At 32.6% G+C, this 11,519-nt stretch overlaps 1 pseudogene; it reads right to left on the minus strand.

Moving 5' to 3' along the window:
* Positions 1 to 11,121: 11,121 nt before the first annotated feature.
* Positions 11,122 to 11,220, minus strand: LOC115940375 (U6 spliceosomal RNA; annotated as a pseudogene).
* Between the last annotated feature and the right edge of the window lie 299 nt (positions 11,221 to 11,519).

Here is an 11,519-nt window from a genome sequence, read left to right on the forward strand (position 1 = left end):
AAAGGATTATAAGAAAATAGTATCAAAAATTATATGCCAAAAAACTGGACAACCTAGAAGAAAAAGATGAATTCCTAGAAATATACAGTCTTCCAAAACTGAACTAAGAAGAAATAGAAAATCTGAACAGACCAATTACAAGTAACAAAATTGAATCAGTAATAAAAAAAAAACTACCAAAATATAAAAATCCAGGACCAGATAGATTCACAAGTGAATTCCACCAGATATTTAAAGATGAGCTAATACCTATTCCCCTCAAACTATTCCAAAAATTAGAAAAGGAAGGAAAGCTTCCAAATACATTCTATGAGACCAAATTCACTGATACAGAAACCAGACAAAGGCACAACAAATAAAGAAAACTATAGGCCCATATTCCTGATGAACATAGATGTAAAAATCCTCAACAAAATATTAGCAAACCACATACAACAATACATTAAAAATATCACTCACTACAATCAGGTGGGATTTATACCTAGAATACAAGGATGGTTCAATATTTACAAATCAGTTAACATCATACACATCAGCAATAGGTGAAGAAAAAGCACTTGACAATGTACAACATCCATTCATGATAAAAGTCTCAACAAATGGGGTTAGAGGGAACGTACCTCAATATAATAAAGGCCATACATGAAAAACCCACAGCTAACATCATCCTCAATGAGGAAAAAGTGAGAGCTTTCTTTTTAAGGTCAGGAACAAGATAAGGATGTCCACTCTCACCACTTGTATTCAACATAGTACTAGAAGTCCTAGCCACAGCAATCAGCCAAAAAAATTGAGACGTCCATATTGGTAAAGAAGAAGTTAAATTGTCACTATTTGCAGACAACATGATACTATACAAAGGAAGTCTTAAAGATTCCACCAAAAAGCCACTAGAAGTAAAAAACAATTTAGAAAGGTGGCAGGTTAAAAAATTACTACCCACAAATTAGTAGCATTTCTGTGCACTAACAACAAAGTTTCAGAAAGAGAAATTAAAACACACACACACACACACACATCATTTTACAATTGCACACACACACAAAAAATTAAAATAAAATGCTTAGAAATAAATTTAACCAAAGAGGTGAAAGGCCTGTACTTTGAATGGTGTTGTGTTTTTAATTTTAGTTTTCACATGTTTGCTGTTAGTATACAGACATATAATTGTTTGTTGTGATCTTTTATCCTGCTATCTTGCCAAACTCATTTATTCTAGGAGTTTGTTTATTGTAGCTTCCTTGAGATTTTCTATGTAGATAATCATGCCATCTGCAAAAATAAAGTTTTATTTCTTCCTTTCCAATTTATCTCCTTTTTATTTCCTTTCCTTGCCATATGCAATGGCAAGAAATGTTGAACTATGTTGAATAGTTTTGTGAGAGCAGAAATTTTTGCCTTGTTCCTGATCTTAGGGAAAAAGTCCTTCACCATTAAAAAAGATACTAGCTGTAACTTTTTTGTTTGTTATAGGTTTTCTTTATCATTTTCTAATGATATTTCTAGTTTACTGAAAAATTTTATCAATCAGATATTGGACTTTTAAAAATGCTTTTACTGTGTCAGTTAATATGATCATAAAATTTTTATTTGCAGATTAGTATTATAGTGGATTCATTGATTTATCTTTGAATGTTGGACCAAACTTGCATACCTAGAAAAGGTATCATTGGGACATGGGACTTAAAATTCTTTTTATATATAACTGTATTAAATTTGCAGATATTATCTTGAGGATTTTTGCATGTAAGATGATGGAAGATTTGGGTCTATAATAATTTTTTTTTCCAGTTCTTTGGTTTGGTATAGGTAAGACTGGCCTTATAAAATGAATTGGAAAGTATTTCTTCCTTTATTTTATGTAATATATTTTGTAAAAGTGGTGTTAATTTACTTTAAATATTTGGTGATATTCTTCAAAAAAAAAGCATAAGAGCATGGAGATTTATTTTTGGGTTCTTGTTAACAATGTGTTTAATTTCTTTAACTTTATAGGACTATTCAGATGGTTCATTTCATCTTGGTTGAATTTAGTAGTCTTCTATCTTTTAATCATTATTAATCTTACTAGAGGCTTATCATTTTTTTTTTAAAGAATCAGCTCTGTTTCAATGATTGTTTTTCCTATTGTTTTTCTGTTTTCAAGTTCATTGATTTCTGTTCTCATCTTTATTATTTCTTTCTTTCTGCTTGCTTTGGGTTTATTTTTCTTTTTTTCCTTGGTTCTTGAGGGAGAAACTTAGATTTTCTTTTCTTTTCTTTCTTTCTTTTCTTTTCTTTCTTTCTTTCTTTCTTTCTTTCTTTCTTTCTTTCTTTCTTTCTTCTTCTTTCTCTTTTTTTTAGGAAGGGGGGGTGAAGAGGGGCAGAGGGAGAGGGAGAGAGAGAATCTTAAGCAGGCTCCATGCCCAACGCAGAGCCCAAATGGGGCTTGATTTCACAACCCTGAGATCATGACCTGAGCTGAAATCAAGAGTCAGACGCTTAACTGACTGAGCCACCCATGCACCCCAAGACTTAGATTTTCAATTTGAGATCTTTCCTCTTTTCTAATGTAAACACTTAGTGATATATATTCCCTTCTTAGGACTATTTTAGCTATATTCTGCACACTTTGATATTTTATTTTCATTTTTACTTAGTTCTATGCTTTTATGTATTTTTAACTTTTTTTTTTAGATTTCATCTTTGTCCTATGGATTTTCTGGGAGTATACTGCTTAATTGTCGCATATACAGAGGCTTTCCTGTCATCTTTCTCTTATTGATTTTAGTTTGATTTTGGCATATTAGATAACACACTCTGTGTGATTTCACTTATTTTAAACTTGTTGAGGTTTGTTTTTTGGCCTGGGATATGGCCTATCATGGTGAATATTCCATGGGTGCTAAAAAAAAAACAAATGCAATCTGCTGTTGTTGGATATTTACCTATATTAATTAGTTTGCGTTAGTTGACTGTATTATTGAGTTTTCCTATATCTTTGCTGATTCTCTAATCGTTTTATCAATTGCTGAATGGGTATTAAAATCACCAACTATTATCACACATTTATTTATTTCTCCTTTCTCCTGTACCAATTTTTGCTTTATATATTCTAAAGCTCTGGCTAACAGAACATAATAATAAAAAATAAATCTCTATTGTTTGGGGCATAAACATTTAGATTCATTATGTCTTTTAGGTAGATTAATATTAATATTATTAAGTAATATTCCTCTTCATCTCTAAGAATTATCTTTGTTCTGAAGTTTATTTTATCTAATATAGTCATTCCTGCTTTTTTTAAAAAAAATGTTTGCATGATATTTCTTTCCCTGTATTTTTACTTACATTTTACCTTTGTCATTGACTTTGCAATGGATTTCTGGTAAACAGTATGCAGTTAGCTCTATTTTTAAAAGTCCATTCTGCCAATCTCTTTCAACTGGTGTATTTACACCATTTACATTTAAGGTAATTATTGATATTTTATGGCTCTAATATTTCCTTTCATTATTTGTTTTTTGTTTGTTTTCTTAGTGTCTTGTCCCTTTGTGTATTTTTTCTTGTTTTCCTGGGAGCACTTGAACATTTTTTTAAATTCTACATTGATTTATTTATAGAGTCCTACTGGGGCCAACTGACACTGGAGGCAGTGAAGGGTATCAGAGTGCCCGTTCACCCTGCTTCCTACCACCTACCTTATTCAGTCTCATTACTGATGGGTATATGTCAAAATTCAGGTTCCTAGGTTCCCAGTTGGGTCCTGTTGTCAACAGGGTAAGGAGAAAGTAGAGTATTGCCGAGTCTCAATTCACAATGCCTCATGTAGTCTCATTAATGCAGGGTAGGGTAGAGGTTCCACTCCTCCCTAGGCCCCACTGACACTTGGAGTAAGGGTGGGGCAATGAAGCATAATGATGTCTAGACCCACCTCAAACTATACTGTCATGGTTTTTGCTGCAAGGTGTAAGTCAAGACTTACCTTGCCATTAGACACTTACGACATTAGCCTGGTGGAATAACTAGAGCAGTACCTGCTTCCACTAGGAGGGGGATGAAAGATCAGTTTTCCCTGCTCCCTGACCATTAAAATCATGGGTGTGGTACAGGGTGGTGTGAAGGGTTCCCACTGATATTTGGCTGAGGTGGAGTATTGCCAGACCACCCTTTTCCCAGACCTTTGCCCAGGCAAACAGGCTTTCCTTAAAGCTTTTATCTGTGCGTGTTGGCGGTTCCAGGTTGGAGGTTTCTGGAGCACCTTTTCAGGCTATATGGGAAGCAATAAGGAAACCCAAGGAACTCACTGCTGTGTTGTTCCTCAAGTCCTGAAGTCTCTAGGCAGTTTACTTCTTTTCACCTTTCAGAATCATCTTATGCTTGTTTCAATCCAGGGTTTGTGTTAAACTTCTTATGATTGTGTTATAACCAGATATTTTAGTTGTAATAATGAGATCCTGAGTGAAATTCCACCTTGGCCAGAACTAAAAATTAAAATTGGATTATTATCCATTTTTTATTTGGTACATTATTCATAATTAAAAATAGAAAACACAAGAAAGAAACACACTTTTGAGATCATTTGCAGATTTTTTTCAATATATCAAATAATTTGTTGTGTAGATTCATTTCAATTATGCTCATGTACCTTGGTTTTGGAGAAAAAGTCAATAATATACTGAAACTAGATGTTTTAATATAATAACATGATTTCTTATGTTTAATCATCCTACATAAAATATGCCATGCATACACCTCTTTGTCTCCATGTCTATTTTATTTTATATAAATAAGTATAGAGGTCTAACCTTGGAAAAATTTATTTAAGCACTTTCTTACAACAGTCACAAAAAAAGATTAAGAAGGGAAAGATATTTTCCTAAAATGAGGATGGATACTACTTTAGATCAACAGTTAACATTATACTTGAATTCTGGAATAGCATAATTTTTTGAAAAGCAAGAGATGCTATTATTTAATAGTTACATGAATGAGAGAAATACAAAGGAATTAGCATAAATCTATTAAAAGTATTTGGCAATGAATATATAAAACAAAATTAGTAACATTTATCAACCAATGTATAATTTATTTGATGAAACTAATATAATAATATGAAGTAGTAGAGATGATAAAATGAACAGAACAAGTTGTCTCCAATAAATGAATATATGTATTGCAGTTCTGGCAGTCATTTTTGAGTTCATTTGGAGAAATTAACAAGATAAAGAGATGATACTCTGAAAAAGAAAGTTGTAGGTTAGAATAATGAATATGAACCAGCGTGATAAAGTTATAATGAATTTAAATAGTGCTGTTTAAAGATTGTGAAAATCCATTGAATACACAGTATTTTTTCTAAAGACTAATATATGATAAACAGATTTTTACAAATCAACAAGAAATGGAAAGATCACATTAAAAGCAGCGGTATAATTTTTCACTTTAAACAAATATAATATTGAAAATATTCCCAAAAAGAAGATAAGAAAATATGAAACAAGTAAAATATAAATAAGATATGGTCTTCTTTGTTAATCTTGTATTTCCTGCTTGTGATGGAGTTTTAGCTACAAGAAGAATTTGATATTTTTTATTTAATCTGAGCAAAACAACAGAAGCATTGTGCAAATAAATAACAACAGATAGGCACCTGGCATTTATTTAATAAATATTATATAGACTCCTTTGTACACCAGTCTGTATTCTAGGTCCTGGGCAAGAGCTAAGCAATTAGCCAACATCCCTAAACTTGGGTTATTTACATTCCAAAAAAGTTTGACTAATCATTAGGAAGTAAACAAAGAAGAAATTTCCAATAGTGATAATTGCCATGAATATAGTGCAGAGAAACAGGATAGGTATTAAGCCAAGTGGGTGGATTGTCAGGGAAGGCTTTCAGGCAGTTGCATGTCAAATCTAACCTTCATGACTCAGAGGAGCGGTTCAAATCCTGATTAAAGGTAAAACGGTCACCCTAATATATAGCTGCTACACAGATTTAATGGATTGTCACTGTGTTAATGAAGGACCATACTACCTGATTCTCTCAGTTTTAATGTAAATTAGAAAATGGATTTTTATAGGAAAATCAGAGATTTTTGAATGTTGATAACAGAGTTAAATTTGGAATCAACATTGCTTACCTATTAATTCAATGAAAACGAAACACATTCTTAAGTTAAATCCCTCAGGTCACTGGTGTGCAACCTCTTTGATAGATCATCCTTATGTATTTTTTAACCATATAAAAAATTCATTTGCTTCATTAAAGAAATGAGAATTTTTTAAGCCCCACAAGTCCAGTAAATATTTACCCCCTTAATCCACCAGTTTGTCATCTCTATTCTAGATCATTAAAATTTTCTTCTACCATTATTACAGAGTCCATATTGCTTCATTGAAGAAGTGGGAATTCTGAAAGTCCAGAGGTCCAGTGACTATTTACTGCCTGGTGATTTATAACACTTTGCTCTATGGATTTTATAGGTTCACTTGTTATGGTACATGATAAATATGCTTTGTGTGAGCTGCAGTTCTGGGATAAACATCAGGTTGGGAGCCCCCAAAACAATTAAATCACCTTTCATATTTTTTAATGACTACAGGGAGCTCATTATGTCTGATTTTACTGAGGCAGTGCAAACAGATATGAGCTTCAGATATTATCTTCATCTTTCCTAATTATATTTTGGAGTTTTAAAAATGGACATCCTTAATCATAATTTTAGGCATTATTTTTATAACATTGCTATGTCCCAAAGTCTGAATTAATTTTTTAAAATGTTTCATTGATTTAGCAGTGGCAATAAAGGCAAAAGACTGAAGAGCAGTGAGAATGAACACTAAAGCTTTTCTGAGTTAAGGCTTACAAGCATACATAAAATAGTTTTAGTACTCTAACATTTAAAAGCTAATAGAAATTACATGTTCTAATTAAATAAGGTCTAAATAATGATTAATTCCAAAAGGAGAAAATTTCAAAATATTTTACAGACCTTAATCTATGTTCACGATTCCCACTTGCATATGGTATTATCGTGTACACGTTGGTATATTATGATAAATTTTGTCTAGAGAACAAGTTTACTATTTACTCACTAAATTTATTTTGTCACACTGACCATATGTCTTCTGAGAGAAGAATTCTACCGTTATGATTCCACATGGTGTAGACTTTCTACAGCCAAGGGGTTCTTTTTGTAGTAACAGATGTAGTTAGGGAAGCTCAGAGACTTGATAAAGAGCATATGTGTCCTTACAGATTAATAATTCTATCAGTAATTTTCTGAAAATTTTATTTACATTTTTCTTCTCTTTCTGACTTAACGATGTGCCCCAATGTAACAATCCACAAAAAATAAGAGAACAAATAAATCATATGGCACTGGGGGGGGGAACTTCTGCAATTTTGTGTCAGTTTTTTTCTGAGTCAAATCCATGCCCAATGTAAATTTTTAGAAACAAATGTTTTCCTTATGTAAAGCTGAAAAACACTGGAAAACTAATCTTTAAGAATGTTAAGTAATTAAAAAAAGAATGTTAAGTAATTTTATTAAAAAAACTCATTGAATTTCTGAATGCTTTTATGAACTTGATAATATTAATATTAGTAATAATGTTTAACATCAGTGTGCATATTTTAGAAAATTCTATTATCTCACTATTTTTGCATCTTATAGAAAACAAGTAGCTACTCCTACTGAATTTAATAATTTTATAAACTAATTTAATGAAAATAATATTTGCTTTGGCTGTCTTTGATTTTTTGGATATTAATGACAATCTAATAAGAAGTGTGTGAATATAATACATATTGAATATAATTTTATAATCTCAGAATGTGTACCTTGGGATGTGTACCAAATGTGTACCAAAAACTTCTATTAATTAAAAAATGAAATTGTCAAGATTCAAGTTTATTGATTTTTGTTTTGACAGTAAATAGATTTTTAAATTACTCATAATATAGCTTTTGATTTTCTTTATAGTGGTATGGAGACGTGTATATAAAAACCAAATAAAGATAAATAAAGTGAGAGCATTAATATGATTCCTGTTTTGATAGTCGGCAGAGCATAAATAATTTTTGATTGAGATTTTGTTAAAAAAAAGCTCATCCATTTTGTAATTCATTTGTACTTTTACAATTAATCATAATTAAAGATTCTTGTACAGATTCATTATAAAAAGTTAAAAAGCAAAATTTTATTTACAATATAAAAACAATCACCTGGGGCTTATGTAATATATTCATTCACATTACTGTATTAAATGACTGTCATAAATTCATGATAATAATATCAGATACATGAATATAGCTTATAGCAGAATTCATGCTAATAGACAAAACTTCTGGAGGTAAATAATTCAAATGTGACTTTTGATACAATGTAATATAATTTTTCTTAATTTCAGATTTTTACCTTAAAGAAATTGGATTAGAGAAATTAATGACCCCATTTCTAATCAGTCTCAGTTTTTTTTTTTTTTTTTTTTTAAGTCTTTCCATCATTCTATGTTCTTTTCTTCTGGGCAACTGAGTTGGAAATAACTATATTCCATTTTTCTAGTAAAGGGACATCTCTCTTCTAACATACCAATATTGGAAATTAAGTACTAATAAATAAGAATCTACTCAAACTAGTAAAAGTAGTTTATAGAGATTCTTTCTCAAATTCCTCCTGAACAAGGTGGATATAAAACATGTGCACATGCCAATAGACACAGTGAACATGCAAAAAAATTCCCAATAAATGGAATAATTTTTACATTAAGGAGAACCTGAGAAGAATGCAGTACTTTCCCCAAAGCAGTTAGCCCCCAAATTAGAAAGGGTGATAGATGATTGGCTAATACAAGACTCACAAATGGGAATTAGAGATTCATGAAATATTTTCAAAGCTTGCCCCTCTTAGAATAACATAATCCATGAAAATATAGGAGGAAAACAATTAAAAAGTCATGATTTTCATATAAAAGTCCCAGGGCACTGTTTATTGAAATCATACTGGCAAGTTTGATAGTGTTTGTGTATGTGGGTGTGAGTATATTTTCTGTGCACGTTTGTGTCTGTGGATAGGTTTATTATTAGAAGACTAAAACTTCTGTCAAAACACTTATTAATTTCATTAACAACTAAAGAGCCCATTTGAAGTATAAAGTTTTATAATTTGAGTTAATAACTTCTTCTATTGACAAAGCAACTCTACAATAGCTGGTTATTTCCCTCTCACAGAAACTCAGAAAGAGCCATTGTTCAATGGGTTTATGGCCTTTGAGCATAGATAATTGATCATAAATCTTTAGGCAGTCCAGCTGGTTTTCCATATGATGGCAGAGAAGCACCATATGGTCTCTAGCACTCACAGGGATCCCCTGCACTCGCAGGTTAGAGATTAAAAATCTGTCACAGGATTAAGAAGCAAGCTGCTCTCAAATTAGTGTAAAATAAGTGATATTCTCAGATAAAGTGAAGAGGAACACTTTCTCCAAAAAGCTGATGGCTATTCCTGCAGTTTTCACAATCTTTTTGATAATATCCATGTAATTTAGGTCTTGAGACCTCAAAGAGAATGAATTATAAGGTCCCTATGCCCTAGAGAAAAGCACTGTGTTGAAGCTTGGCTTGGTCCTAACAGGACCAGGGATATTATTTGGGACTTACTAGCTCCCTTCTCTGCTTTCTTCCGCATACTGTCATCATTTTCTTAGATTTTTGTCCAGATGGCTGAAAATAGTAGCTTCCCAGATAGTTCCCTCCTATCTCATACTTCAAAGTTTCTCTACTACAAGGAGACCTATTCTCTTTACTTAGCTTTGGCACAAATAATCCTATGGCAACAGATTATGTGTCCATCATTACACCTGTAGCAAAAAACCAAACAAACAAAACAAAACAACTCCTCCTATATAGTGATGGCTAAAATGGAGCATAGTTTAGTTCTCTACAATACATGAGTTTGTGTTCCTGAGGGCAAATTACTTACTAGAAAGATGATGATGTTCCATTTATCTAATCACTTATTTATGTTAGCTGGGATTTAGGGCTATGCCAGCAAATAGAATAAGAAAATGATTATATTTAATAGGTAGTATAAACATTACCATCTATATAGCAGGGCAACAGGGGCCATGACCTGGGAGGAGTCTTTATTTTTTTTCTTCAAGTTTTTATTTAAATCCCAGTTAGTTAACATATGGTGTAATATTAGTTTCAGAAGTAGAATTTAGTGATTCATCACTTATAAATCACACCCAGTGCTCATCACAACAAATGCCCTCCATAATACCCATCACTGGGAGGAGGCTTTAGAGCCAAAGAGTCATGACTAACCAGAGCCCACAGATTCCTTTTCTGGGCCATGTTCTAGGTTTTCAGGACCTTAAAGGCCTTGCCCAAATGATCCAGAGCCATATTTCCAGTTTCTACACAGGTCTCTACTTTGAGTCTGTTCTGCTTAGGGGAGGATTCTGTTGTGCACATGCTATTAGGTCTAAGGAATAGCCAAGGGGAGGCTTTTTATTTATTTTTTTTATAAATTCTTTTTTTTAAGATTTTATTTATTTATTCGACAGAGAGAGAGAGAGAGAGCAAAGTAGGCAGAGAGGCAGGCAGAGAGGCAGGCAGAGGGAGAGGGAGAAGCAGGCTCCACACTGAGCAGGGAGCATGATGCGGGACTCAATCCCAGGACCCTGAGATCATGACCTGAGCCAAAGGCAGATGCTTAACTGACTGAGCCACCCAGGCCCCCAAGGGGAGGCTTTTTAGAGAGGCTGTTTGGATGGAGCCTGAAAGTAAGAGCTGAAGTGTTCACACTTGTGAGCATGAGCTTCCTCCAGAAATAAGAAGAGGTCAGTGATTAGAAGACAATGGGAGAATGAAGGGGTGGAAATTAGAGGGGGAGATGAACCATGAGAGACTATGGACTCTGAAAAACAAACTGAGGGTTCTAGAGGGGAGGGGGGTGGGGGATGGGTTAGCCTGGTGATGGGTATTAAAGAGGGCACATATTGAATGGAGCACTGGGTGTTATATGCAAACAATGAATCATGGAACACTACATCAAAAACTAATGATGTAATTTATATTGATTAATATAACATAATAAAGAAAAAAAGAAGAAAAAAATTTTAAAAAGAAAAAACATGGAACACCTCACAACTTTATGTGTCATTCTTGCACAGGAGCTGTGCTAACATTCTATCATTCCAATATCAGTATATGTGCTGTTGAAGTATGTTTAATATTTTTAATCATAAATACAGGATTTTTTTCTTGATCTCTGATAAAATTGGTTTCATTATTTTGACTCATTCTTCTTACCTATTTCTTTTAAAATAAATCCGGATTTTGATATCCAAAAAAAAAAAAAGAAGACAATGGGAGAATCCATAGTCTCTCATGGTTCGTCTCCCCCTCTGATTTCCCCCCTTCATTTTTCCCTTCCTACTATCTTCTTTTTTTTAACATATAATGTATTATTAGTTTCAGAGGTACAGGTCTGTGATTCAAGAGAATCATGAAACACTACATCAAA

The sequence above is a fragment of the Leptonychotes weddellii genome, chromosome 2, assembly GCF_054177405.1.
Source record: "Leptonychotes weddellii isolate Sample4059 chromosome 2, ASM5417740v2, whole genome shotgun sequence".
Classification (NCBI taxonomy): domain Eukaryota; kingdom Metazoa; phylum Chordata; class Mammalia; order Carnivora; family Phocidae; genus Leptonychotes; species Leptonychotes weddellii.